Here is a 14,430-nt window from a genome sequence, read left to right as displayed (position 1 = left end):
TAAAAAATATTCAGCAGTTTCTCGCATTTTCTTTTTTATATTATACTGGTAAGGGTTGTATTGTGTTTTGATTTCACTGTTTCTTTTGGTCATATTTGATAGGGAGAGTCAGCAGTTGAGGTTACAAATGAAGGTGTTGATGTTGCAGAGCATACAATTGGTACGTCTTTGGAGGTCGTGTTCAAACTTAGGAAGGTTCTCAACCCAAGAGTGTGATCAAACCAACATCACTAGCTAAAGATTATTTTGAGAATAACATCTATCGAATAAATTCCAGACGAAAGACCTTGGTAAACTCCTATATTTTTGGGGTATTGAGGCTGTCCAATCTGAAGATGATATGGTAATTTCTCCGTTGAAATATGTTATGGATACTTTTGAAGAAACAAGTTTGTAGATAATGAACTCATAGAAAGTAAGTCACTTTAACTTGTTGGTATCATCCAAAGGTAACTAGCAATACTATGTTTGGTTTGCTAGGACTTTCTTACTGTATGTTGTTCTTTTTCCTTTTTCAAAGACTACCCATAAAGGTCAATGTCACTCTTTTATGCTTATAACATCATGTGTTGTTATAATTTTGTCTTTTTGTTTACTCTAAAATGTTACTCTTTTTATTTCCTGAGATTATTTTGAAGTGATAACTAACTTGTTCCTAAGATTATGTACGCTCTTGTCATGAATAGATCAAAATGAGTCTTGAGGTCATTAGAGGTAATGTTCTTCTATTGCTTCTTTTCATTTAGTTTTTACATTAAATGTAAAGTGATTGTTTTGTTACAAGTAGTAAATACTACACAAATCCATAACAGTTTCTCGCATTTTCTTTTTTATATTATACTAATAAAGGTTGTATTGTGTTTTGATTTAACTGTTTCTTTTGGTCATATTTAATAGGGAGAGCCAGCCGTTGAGGTTACAAATGAAGGTGTTGATGCTGCAGGGCATACAATTGGTACATCTTTGGAGGTCGTGTTCAAACTTAGGAAGGTTCTCAACCCCAGGAGTGTGATAAAACCAACATCACTAGCTAAAGATTATTTTGAGAATAACATCTATGGAATAAATTTCAGACGAAAGACCTTGGTAAACTCTTATATTTTTTTGGGTATTGAGGTATTCCAATCTGAAGATGATATGGTAATTTCTCCGGGGAAATATGCTATGGATACTTTTGAAGAAACAAGTTTGTAGATAATGCATTCATAGAAAGTAAATCAATTTAACTTGTTGGTATCGTCCAAAGGTAACTAGAAACACTATGTTTGGTTTGGTAGGACTTTCTAACTGTATGTTGTTATTTTTCCTTTTTCAAAGACTCCATGTAAAGGTCAATGTCACTCTTTTGTGGTTATAACATCATGTGTAAAATAATTTCGTCTTTTTGTTTACTCTAAAATTTTACTTTTTATTTTTCAAAATTATTTTGAAGTGATAACTAACTTGTTCGTCAGAGTGTTTGTAGGAAGGTATGTACGCTCTTGTCATGAATAGATCAAAATGAGTCTTGAGGTCATTATAGGTAATGTTTTTCTGTTGGTTCTTTTCATTTGGTTTTTACAATAAATGCAAAGTGATTATTTTGTTACAAGTAGTAAATACTGGCCAAATCCATAAAAAATATTGAGCAGTTTCTCGCATTTTCTTTTTTATATTATATTGGTAAGGGTTGTATTGTGTTTTGATTTCACTGTTTCTTTTGGTCATATTTGATAGGGAGAGCCAGCCGTTGAGGTTACAAATGAAGGTGTTGATGTTGCAGGGCATATAATTTGTACATCTTTGGAGGTCTGTTCAAACTTAGGAAGGTTCTCAACCATAAGAGTGTGATCAAACCAGCATCACTAGCTAAATATTATTTTGAGAATAACATCTATCGAATAAATTTCAGACGAAAGACCTTGGTAAACTCCTATATTTTTTGGGTATTGAGGCAGTCCAATCTGAAGATGGTATGGTAATTTATTCGGGGAAATATGCTATGGATACTTTTGAAAAAACAAGTTTCTAGATAATGCATTCATAAAAAGTAAGTCACTTTAACTTATTGGTATCTTCCAAATGTAACTTGAAATACTATGTTTGGTTTGGTAGGACTTTCAAATTTTATGTTGTTCTTTTTCCTTTTTCAAAGACTTCCCATAAATGTCAATGTCACTCTTTTATACTTATAACATCATGTGCTGTTATAATGTCGTCTTTTTGCTTACTCTAAAATGTTACTCTTTTTATTTCCCAAGATTATTTTGAAGTGATAACTAACTTGTTCGTCGGAGTGTTTGTAGGAAGGTATATACGCTCTTGTCACGAATAGATCAAAATGAGTCTTGAGGTCATTACAGGTAATGTTCTTCTATTGCTTCTTTTCATTTGGTTTTTACAATAAATGCATAGTGATTGTTTTGTTACAAGTAGTAAACACTACACAAATCCATAACTAATATTCAGCAGTTTCTCGCATTTTCTTTTTTATATTATACTGGTATAGGTTTTATTGTGTTTTGATTTCACTGTTTCTTTTGGTCATATTTGATAGGGAGAGCCAGCCGTTGAGGTTACAAATTAAGGTGTTGATTGTGTAGGGCATACAATTGGTACATCTTTGGAGGTCGTGTTCAAACTTAGGAAGGTTCTCAACCCCAAGAGTGTGATCAAACCAACATCACTAGCTAAAGATTATTTTAAGAATAACATCTATGGAATAAATTTCAGACGAAAGACCTTGGTAAACTCCTATATTTTTTGGGTATAGAGGTAGTCCAATCTAAAGATGATATGGTAATTTCTCCGGGGAAATATGCTATGGATACTTTTGAAGAAACAAGTTTCTAGATAATGCATTCATAGAAAGTAAGTCACTTTAACTTGTTGGTATCATCCAAAGGTAATTAGAAATACTATGTTTGGTTTGGTAGAACTTTCTTACTGTATGTTGTTCTTTTTCCTTTTTCAAAGACTTCCCATAAAGGTCAATGTCACTCTTTTATGCTTATAACATCATTTGTTGTTATAATTTTGTCTTTTTGTTTACTTTAAAATGTTACTCTTTTAATTTCCCATGATTATTTTGAAGTGATAACTAACTTGTTCGTCGGAGTCTTTATAGGAAGGTATGTACGCTCTTGTCATGAATAGATCAAAATGAGTCTTGAGGTCATTACAGGTAATGTTCTTCTATTGGTTCTTTTCATTTGGTTTTTACAAAAATGTAAAGTGATTGTTTTGTTACAAATAATAAATACTGCACAAATCCAAAACAAATATTGAGTAGTTTCTCGCATTTTCTCTTTTATATTATACTGCTAAGGGTCGTAATATGTTTTGACTTCACTGTTTCTTTTGGTCATATTTGATAGGGAGAGCCAGCCGTTGAGGTTACAAATGAAGGTGTTCTGCAGAGCATATAATTGGTACATCTTTGGAGGTCGTTTTCAAACTTAGGAAGGTTCTCAACCCCAAGAGCGTGATCAAACCAGCATCACTAGCTAAAGATTATTTTGAGAATAACATCTATCGAAAAAATTTCAAACGAAAGACCTTGGTAAACTCCTATATTTTTTGGGTATTGAGGCTGTCCAATCTGAAGATGATATGCTAATTTCTCTGGGAAAATATGCTACGGATACTTTTAAAGAAACAAGTTTGTAGATAATGCATTCATAGAAAGTAAGTCACTTTAACTTGTTGGTATTGTCCAAACGTAACTAGAAATACTATGTTTGATTTGGTAGGAATTTCTAACTGTATGTTGTCCTTTTTCCTTTTTCAAAGACTTCCCATAAACGTTAATTTCACTCTTTTATGCTTATAACATCATTTTTGTTATAAATTCGTCTTTTTGTTTACTTTAAAATGTTACCCTTTTTATTTTCCAAGATTATTTTGGAGTGATAATTAACTTGTTCGTCGGAGTGTTTGTAGGAAAGTATGTACGCTCTTATCATGAATATATCAAAATGAGTCTTGAGGTCATTAAAAGTAATGTTCTTCTATTGCTTTTTTTCATTTGATATTTACCATAAATGCAAAGTGATTGTTTTGTTACAAGTAGTAAATAGTGCACTAATGCATAACAAATATTGAGCAGTTTCTCACATTTTCTTTCTTATATTATATTTGTAAGGATTGTATTGTTTTTTGATTTCACGGTTTCTTTTGGTTATATTTGATAGGGAGAGTCAATTGTTGAGGTTACAAATGAAGATGTTGATGCTGTAGGGCATATAATTGGTACATCTTTGGAGGTCGTGTTCAAACATAGGAAGGTTCTCAACCCCAAGAGTGTGATCAAACCAGCGTCACTAGCTAAAGATTATTTTGAGAATTACATCTATCGAATAAATTGCAGACGAAAGACCTTGGTAAACTCCTATATTTTTTGGGTATTGAGGCTATCCAATCTGAAGAAGATATGGTAATCTCTCCGATAAAATATGCAATGGATACTTTTGAAGAAACAAGTTTGTAGATAATGCATTCATAGAAAGTAAGTCACTTTAACTTGTTGGTATCGTCCAAAGGTAACTAGAAATATTATGTTTGGTTTGGTAGGACTTTCTAACTGTATGTTGTTCTTTTTCCTTCTTCAAAGACTTCCCATAAAGGCCAATGTCACTCTTTTATGCTTATAACATCATGTGTTGTTATAATTTCGTCTTTTTGTTTACTCTAAAAGGTTACTCTTTTTATTTCCCAAGATTATTTTGAAGTGATAACTAACTTCTTCGTCGGTGTGTTTTTAGGAAAGTATGTACGCTCTTATCATGAATAGATCAAAATGAGTCTTGAGGTCATTATAGGTAATGTTCTTCTATTGCTTCTTTTCATTTGGTTTTTACAATAATTGTAAAGTGATTGTTTTGTTACCAGTAGTAAATACTGCACAAATCCATCACAAATATTGAGCAGTTTCTCGCATATTCTTTCTTATATTATATTGGTAAGGGTTGTATTAGTTTCTGATTTCACTATTTCTTTTGATCATATTTGATAGGGAGAGCCAACCGTTGAGGTTACAAATGAAGGTGTTGATGCTGCTGGGCATAGAATTGGTACATCTTTGGAGGTCGTGTTCAAACTTAGGAAGGTTCTCAACCCCAAGAGTATGATCAAACCAACATCACTATCTAAAGATTATTTTGAGAATCACATCTATCGAATAAATTTTAGACGAAAGACCTTGGTAAACTCCTATATTTTTTGGGTATTGAGGTAGTACAGTCTAAGGATGATATGGTAATTTCTATGGGAAAATATGCTATGGATACTTTTCAAGAAACAAGTTTGTAGATAATGCATTCATAGAAAGTAAGTCATTTTAACTTGTTGGTATGATCCAAAGGTAACTAGAAATACTATGTTTGGTTTGGTATGACTTTCTAACTGTATGTTGTTCTTTTTCGTTTTTCAAAGACTTCCCATAAGACTCAATGTCACTCTTTTATGCTTATAACATCATTTGTTTTTATAATTTCGTCTTTTTGTTAACTCTAAAATGTTACTCTTTTATTTCCCATGATTATTTTGAAGTGATAACTAACTTGTTTGTCGTAGTGTTTGTAGAAAGGTATGTACGCTTTTGTCATGAATAGATCAAAATGAGTATTGAGGTCATTACAGGTAATGTTCTTCTATTTCTTCTTTTCTTTTGGTTTTTACAATAAATGCAAAGTGATTGTTTTGTTACAAGTAGTAAATACTGCATAAATGCATAACAAATATTGAGTAGTTTCTCACATTTTCTTTCTTATATTATATTGGTAAGGACTGTATTGTGTTTTGATTTCACTGTTTCTTTTGGTCATATTTGATAGGGAGAGCCAGCCGTTGAGGTTTAAAATGAAGGTGTTAATGCTGCAGGGCATAAAATTGGTACATATTTGGAGGTCGTGTTCAAACTTAGGAAGGTTCTCAACCCCAAAAGTGTGATCAAACCAACATCACTAGCTAAAGATTATTTTGAGAATAACATCTATAGAATAAATTTCAGACGAAAGACCTTGGTAAACTCATATATTTTTTGGGTATTGAGGCTGTCAAATCTGAATATGATATGGTAATTTCTCCGGGAAAATATGCTATCGATACTTTTAAAGAAACAAGTTTGTAGATAATGCATTCATAGAAAGTAAGTCACTTTAACTTGTTGGTATCGTCCAAATGTAACTAGAAATACTATGTTTGGTTTGGTACGACTTTCTAACTGTATGTTGTTCTTTTTCCTTTTTCAAAGACTACTCATAAAGGTGAATGTCACTCTTTTATGCTTATAACATCATGTGTAGTTATAATTTCGTGTTTTTGTTTACTCTAAAATTTTACTTTTTATTTTCAAAAATTATTTTGAAGTGATAACTAACTTGTTCATTAAAGGGAATAATCTTCTATTGCTTTTTTTCATTTGGTTTTTACAATAAATGCAAAGTGATTGTTTTGTTGTAAGTAGTAAATACTGCACAAATACATAACAAATATTGAGCAGTTTCTCGCATTTTCTTTCTTATATTATACTGGTAAGGGTTGTATTGTGTTTTGATTTCACAATTTCTTTTCGTCATATTTGATAAGGAGAGGCTGCCGTTGAGGTTACAAATGAAGGTGTTGATGCTGCAGGGCATACAACTGGTACATCTTTGGAGGTCGTGCTCAAACTTAGGAAGGTTCTCAACCCCAAGAGTGTGATCAAACCAACATCACTAGCTAAAGATTATTTTGAGAATGACATCTATCGAATAAATTGCAGACGAAAGACCTTGGTAAACTCCTACATTTTTTGGGTATTGAGGTTGTCCAATCTGAAGATGATATGGTAATTTCTCCGGGGAAATATGCTATGGATACTTTTGAAGAAACAATTTTGTAGATAATGCATTCATAGAAAGTAAGTCACTTTAACTTGTTGGTATCGTCCAAAGATAACTAGAAATACTATATTTTATTTGGTAGGACTTTCTAATTGTATGTTGTTCTTTTTCCTTTTTCAAAGACTTCCCATAAAGGTCAATGTCACTCTTTTATGCTTATAACATCATGTGTTGTTATAATTTCATCTTTTTGTTTACTCTAAAATGTTACTCTTTTTATTTCCCAAGATTATTAACTAACTTGTTCCTCGAAGTGTTTGTAGGAAGGTATGTACGCTCTTGTCATGAAGAGATCAAAATGAGTCTTGAGGTCATTAGAGGTAATGTTCCTCTGTTGCTTCTTTTCATTTGGTTTTTACAATAAATGCAAAGTGATTGTTTTGTTATAAGTAGTAAATACTGCACAAATCCATAATAAATATTGAGTAGTTTCTCGCATTTTCTTTCTTATATTATATTGGTAAGGATTGTATTGTGTTTTGATTTCATTGTTTCTTTTGGTCATATTTGATAAGGAGAGCCAGCCGTTGAGGTTACAAATGAAGGTGTTGATGCTGCAGGGCGTACAACTGGTACATCTTTGGAGGTCGTGTTCAAACATAGGAAGGTTCTCAACCCCAAGAGTGTGATCAAACCAGCATCACTAGCTAAAGATTATTTTGTGAATAACAGCTATCGAATAAATTTCAGACGAAAGACTTTGGTAAACTCCTATATTTTTTGGGTATTAAGGCAGTCCAATATGAAGATGATATGGTAATTTATTCGGGGAAATATGCAATGGATTCCTTTGTTGAAACAAGTTTGTAGATAATGCATTCATAGAAAGTAAGTCACTTTAACTTGTTGGTATCGTCCAAAGGTAACTAGAAATACTATGTTTGGTTTGGTACGACTTTCTAACTGTATGTTGTTCTTTTTCCTTTTTCAAAGACTTCCCATAAAGGTCAATGTCACTCTTTTATGCTTATAACATCATGTGTTGTTATAATTTCTTCTTTTTGTTTACTCTAAAATGTTACTCTTTTTATTTCCCAAGTTTATTTTGAAGTGATAACTAACTTGTTCGTCGGAGTGTTTGTAGGAAAGTATGTACGCTCTTATCATGAATAGATCAAAATGAGTCTTGAGGTCATTACAGGTAATGTTCTTCTATTGCTTCTTGTCATTTAGTTTTTACAATAATTGTAAAGTGATTGTTTTGTTACCAGTAGTAAATACTGCACAAATCCATCACAAATATTGAGCAGTTTCTCGCATATTCTTTCTTATATTATATTGGTAAGGGTTGTATTGTTTTTTGATTTCACTGTTTCTTTTGATCATATTTAATAGGGAGAGCCAACCGTTGAGGTTACAAATGAAGGTGTTGATGCTGCAGGGCATATAATTGGTACATCTTTGGAGGTCGTGTTCAAACTTAGGAAGGTTCTCAACCCCAAGAGTGTGATCAAACCAATATCACTATCTAAAGATTATTTTGAGAATCACATCTATCGAATAAATTTTAGACGAAAGATCTTGGTAAACTCCTATATATTTTGGGTATTGAGGTAGTCCAATCTAAAGATGATATGGTAATTTCTATGGGAAAATATGCTATGGATACTTTTCAAGAAACAAGTTTGTAGATAATGCATTCATAGAAAGTAAGTCTTTTTAACTTGTTGGTATGATCCAAAGGTAACTAGAAATACTATTTTTGGTTTGGTATGACTTTCTAACTGTATGTTGTTCTTTTTCCTTTTTCAAAGATTTCCCATAAAGGTCAATGTCACTCTTTTGTGCTTATAACATCGTGTGTTGTTATAATTTCGTCTTTTTGTTTACTCTAAAATATTACTCTTTTTATTTCCCAAGATTATTTTAAAGTGATAACTAACTTGTACGTCAAAGTGTTTGTAGGAAGGTATGTACGCTTTTGTCATGAATAGATCAAAATGGGTCTTGAGGTCATTATAGGTAATGTTCTTCTATTGCTTCTTTTCTTTTGGTTTTTACAATAAATGCAAAGTCACTGTTTTGTTACAAGTAGTAAATACTGCACAAATCCATAATAAATATTGAGTAGTTTCTCGCATTTTCTTTCTTATATTATATTGGTAAGGATTGTATTGTGTTTTGATTTCACTGTTTCTTTTGGTCATATTTGATAGGGAGAGTCAGCCGTTGAGGTTACAAATGAAGGTGTTGATGCTGCAGGGCATATAACTGGTACATCTTTGGAGGTCGTGTTCAAACTTAGGAAGTTCTCAACCCCAAGAGTGTGATCAAACCAGCATCACTAGCTAAAGATTATTTTGTGAATAATAGCTATCGAATAAATTTCAGACGAAAGACCTTGGTAAACTCCTATATTTCTTGAGTATTAAGGCAGTCCAATCTGAAGATGATATGGTAATTTCTCCGGGGAAATATGCTATGGATACTTTTGAAGAAACAATTTTGTAGATAATGCATTCATAGAAAGTAAGTCACTTTAACTTGTTGGTATCGTCCAAAGATAACTAGAAATACTATATTTTATTTGGTAGGACTTTCTAATTGTATGTTGTTCTTTTTCCTTTTTCAAAGACTTCCCATAAAGGTCAATGTCACTCTTTTATGCTTATAACATCATGTGTTGTTATAATTTCATCTTTTTGTTTACTCTAAAATGTTACTCTTTTTATTTCCCAAGATTATTAACTAACTTGTTCCTCGAACTGTTTGTAGGAAGGTATGTACGCTCTTGTCATGAAGAGATCAAAATGAGTCTTGAGGTCATTAGAGGTAATGTTCCTCTGTTGCTTCTTTTCATTTGGTTTTTACAATAAATGCAAAGTGATTGTTTTGTTATAAGTAGTAAATACTGCACAAATCCATAATAAATATTGAGAAGTTTCTCGCATTTTCTTTCTTATATTATATTGGTGAGGATTGTATTGTGTTTTGATTTCACTGTTTCTTTTTGTCATATTTGATAGGGAGAGCCAGCCGTTGAGGTTACAAATGAAGGTGTTGATGCTGCAGGGCGTACAACTGGTACATCTTTGGAGTCGTGTTCAAACATAGGAAGGTTCTCAACCCCAAGAGTGTGATCAAACCAGCATCACTAGCTAAAGATTATTTTGTGAATAACAGCTATCGAATAAATTTCAGACGAAAGACTTTGGTAAACTCCTATATTTTTTGGGTATTAAGGCAGTCCAATATGAAGATGATATGGTAATTTATTCGGGGAAATATGCTATGGATTCCTTTGTTGAAACAAGTTTGTAGATAATGCATTCATAGAAAGTAAGTCACTTTAACTTGTTGGTATCGTCCAAAGGTAACTAGAAATACTATGTTTGGTTTGGTACGACTTTCTAACTGTATGTTGTTCTTTTTCCTTTTTCAAAGACTTCCCATAAAGGTCAATGTCACTCTTTTATGCTTATAACATCATGTGTTGTTATAATTTCTTCTTTTTGTTTACTCTAAAATGTTACTCTTTTTATTTCCCAAGTTTATTTTGAAGTGATAACTAACTTGTTCGTCGGATAGTTTGTAGGAAAGTATGTACGCTCTTATCATGAATAGATCAAAATGAGTCTTGAGGTCATTACAGGTAATGTTCTTCTATTGCTTCTTTTCATTTAGTTTTTACAATAATTGTAAAGTGATTGTTTTGTTACCAGTAGTAAATACTACACAAATCCATCACAAATATTGAGCAGTTTCTCGCATATTCTTTCTTATATTATATTGGTAAGGGTTATATTGTTTTTTGATTTCACTATTTCTTTTGATCATATTTAATAGGGAGAGCCAACCGTTGAGGTTACAAATGAAGGTGTTGATGCTGCAGGGCATATAATTGGTACATCTTTGGAGGTCGTGTTCAAACTTAGGAAGGTTCTCAACCCCAAGAGTGTGATCAAACCAACATCACTATCTAAAGATTATTTTGAGAATCACATCTATCGAATAAATTTTAGACGAAAGATCTTGGTAAACTCCTATATATTTTGGGTATTGAGGTAGTCCAATCTAAAGATGATATGGTAATTTCTATGGGAAAATATGCTATGGATACTTTTCAAGAAACAAGTTTGTAGATAATGCATTCATAGAAAGTAAGTCTTTTTAACTTGTTGGTATGATCCAAAGGTAACTAGAAATACTATTTTTGGTTTGGTATGACTTTCTAACTGTATGTTGTTCTTTTTCCTTTTTCAAAGATTTCCCATAAAGGTCAATGTCACTCTTTTGTGCTTATAACATCGTGTGTTGTTATAATTTCGTCTTTTTGTTTACTCTAAAATATTACTCTTTTTATTTCCCAAGATTATTTTAAAGTGATAACTAATTTGTTCGTCAAAGTGTTTGTAGGAAGGTATGTACGCTTTTGTCATGAATAGATCAAAATGAGTCTTGAGGTCATTATAGGTAATGTTCTTCTATTGCTTCTTTTCATTTGGTTTTTACAATAAATGCAAAGTCACTGTTTTGTTACAAGTAGTACATACTGCACAAATCCATAATAAATATTGAGTAGTTTCTCGCATTTTCTTTCTTATATTATATTGGTAAGGATTGTATTGTGTTTTGATTTCACTGTTTCTTTTGGTCATATTTGATAGGGAGAGTCAGCCGTTGAGGTTACAAATGAAGGTGTTGATGCTGCAGGGCATATAACTGGTACATCTTTGGAGGTCGTGTTCAAACTTAGGAAGTTCTCAACCCCAAGAGTGTGATCAAACCAGCATCACTAGCTAAAGATTATTTTGTGAATAACAGCTATCGAATAAATTTCAGACGAAAGACCTTGGTAAACTCCTATATTTCTTGGGTATTAAGGCAGTCCAATCTGAAGATGATATGGTAATTTCTCCGGGGAAATATGCTATGGATACTTTTGAAGAAACAATTTTGTAGATAATGCATTCATAGAAAGTAAGTCACTTTAACTTGTTGGTATCGTCCAAAGATAACTAGAAATACTATATTTTATTTGGTAGGAGTTTCTAATTGTATGTTGTTCTTTTTCCTTTTTCAAAGACTTCCCGTAAAGGTCAATGTCACTCTTTTATGCTTATAACATCATGTGTTGTTATAATTTCATCTTTTTGTTTACTTTAAAATGTTACTCTTTTTATTTCCCAAGATTATTTTGAAGTGATAACTAACTTGTTTGTCGGAGTGTTTGTAGGAAGGTATGTACGTTTTTGTCATGAATAGATCAAAATGAGTATTGAGGTCTTACAGGTAATGTTCTTCTATTTCTTCTTTTCATTTGGTTTGTACAATAAATGCAAAGTGATTATTTTGTTACAAGTAGTAAACATTGCACAAATCCATAACAAATATTGAGCAGTTTCTCGCATTTTCTTTTTTATATTATACTGGTAAGGGTTGTATTGTGTTTTGATTTCACTGTTTCTTTTGGTCATATTGGATAGGGAGAGCCAGCCGTTGAGGTTACAAATGAAGGTGTTGATGCTGCAGGGCATACAATTGCTACATATTTGCAGGTCGTGTTCAAACATAGGAAGGTTCTCAACCCCAAGAGTGTGATCAAACCAATATCACTAGCTAAAGATTATTTTGAGAATAATATCTATCGAATAAATTTCAGACGAAAGACCTTGGTAAACTCCTATATTTTTTGGGTATTAAGGCAGTCCAATCTGAAGATGATATGGTAATTTATTCGGGAAAATATGTTATGGATTCCTTTGTTGAAACAAGTTTGTAGATAATGCATTCACAGGAAGTAAGTCACTTTAACTTGTTGGTATCGTCCAAAGGTAACTAGAAATACTATGTTTGGTTTCGTACGACTTTCTAACTGTATGTTGTTCTTTTTCCTTTTTCAAAGACTTCCCATTAATGTCAATGTCACTCTTTTATGCTTATAACATCATGTGTTGTTATAATTTCGTCTTTTTATTTACTCTAAAATGTTACTCTTTTTATTTCCCAAGATTATTTTGAAGTGATAACTAACTTGTTCGTTGAAGTGTTTGTAGGAAACTATGTACGCTCTTGTCATGAATAGATCAAAATGAGTCTTGATGTCATTACAGGTAATGTTCTTTATTTGCTTTTTACAATAAATGTAAAGTGATTGTTTTGTTATAAGTAGTAAATACTGCACAAATATATAACAAATATTGAGCAGTCTCTCGCATTTTCTTTCTTATATTATACTGGTAAGGGTTGTATTGTGTTTTGGTTTCACTATTTCTTTTGGTCATATTTGATAAGGAGAGGCAGCCGTTGAGGTTACAAATGAAGATGTTGATCCTGCAGGGCATACAATTGGTACATCTTTGGAGGTCGTGCTCAAACTTAGGAAAGTTCTCAACCCCAAGAGTGTGATCAAACCAACATCACTAGCTAAAGATTATTTTGAGAATAACATCTATGGAATAAATTTCAAACGAAAGACCTTTTAAAACTCCTATATTTTTTTGGTATTGAGGCAGTCTAATCTGAAGATGATATGGTATTTTCTTCGGAGAAATAAGCTATGGATTCCTTTGTTGAAACAAGTTTGTAGATAATGCATTAAAAGAAAGTAAATCACATTAACTTGCTGGTATGATCCAAAGGTAACTAGAAATACTATGTTTGGTTTGGTAGGACTTTCTAACTGTATGTTATAATTTCGTCTTTTTGTTTACTCTAAAATATTACTCTTTTTATTTCCCAAGATTATTTTGAAGTGATAACTAACTTGTTCGTCAGAGTGTTTGTAGGAAGGTATGTACGCTCTTGTCATGAATATATCAAAATGAGTCTTAAGGTCATTACAGGTAATGTTCTTCTATTGCTTCTTTTCATTTGGTTTTTACAATAAATGCAAAGTGATTGTTTTGTTACCAGTAGTAAATATTGCACAAATCCATAACAAATATTGAACAGTTTCTCGCATTTTTCTTTCTTATATTATACTTATAAGGGTTGTATTGTTTTTTAATTTCACTGTTTCTTTTGGTTATATTTGATAGGGAGAGCCAGCCGTTGAGATTACAAATGAAGATGTTGATGCTACAGGACATATATTTGGTACATCTTTGGAGGCCGTGTTCAAACTTAGGAAGGTTCTCAACCCCAAGAGTGTGATCAAACCAGCATCACTAGCTAAAGATTATTTTGAGAATAACATTTATCGAATAAATTTCAGACGAACGACCTTGGTAAACTCCTATATTTTTTGGGTATTGAGGCTATCCAATCTGAAGATGATATGGTAATTTCTCCGGGAAAATATGCAATGGATACTTTTGAAGAAACAAGTTTCTAGATAATGCATTCATAGAAAGTAAGTCACTTTAACTTGTTGGTATAATCCAAAGGTAACTACAAATACTATGTTTGGTTTGGTAGAATTTTCTAACTGTATGTTGTTCTTTTTCCTTTTTCAAAGACTTCCCATAAGAGTTAATGTCACTCTTTTATGCTTATAACATCATTTTTTTATAATTTCGTCTTTTTGTTTACTCTAAAATGTTACTCTTTTTATTTTCCATGATTATTTTGAAGTGATAACTAGCTTTTTTGTCGGAGTGTTTGTAGGAAGGTATGTATGCTTTTG

The 14,430-nt window shown here is 32.0% G+C and overlaps 1 long non-coding RNA gene across 2 annotated transcripts in view; it reads left to right on the top strand.

Annotated features, from left to right (window-relative positions):
* LOC127118832 (uncharacterized) overlaps positions 1-14,430 on the top strand; it is a 104,434-nt gene continuing 90,004 nt past the window's right edge. For both annotated transcript variants that reach the window (XR_007802383.1, XR_007802382.1), the window contains exon 1: positions 1-48. This is a non-coding gene — a long non-coding RNA (uncharacterized LOC127118832). The remainder of the gene's footprint in view (positions 49-14,430) is intronic.

Source organism: Lathyrus oleraceus, chromosome 2 (assembly GCF_024323335.1).
Source record: "Lathyrus oleraceus cultivar Zhongwan6 chromosome 2, CAAS_Psat_ZW6_1.0, whole genome shotgun sequence".
Classification (NCBI taxonomy): domain Eukaryota; kingdom Viridiplantae; phylum Streptophyta; class Magnoliopsida; order Fabales; family Fabaceae; genus Lathyrus; species Lathyrus oleraceus.
The sequence above is the reverse complement of the archived record's forward strand: the minus strand, read 5'-3'. Positions and strand labels throughout refer to the sequence as shown.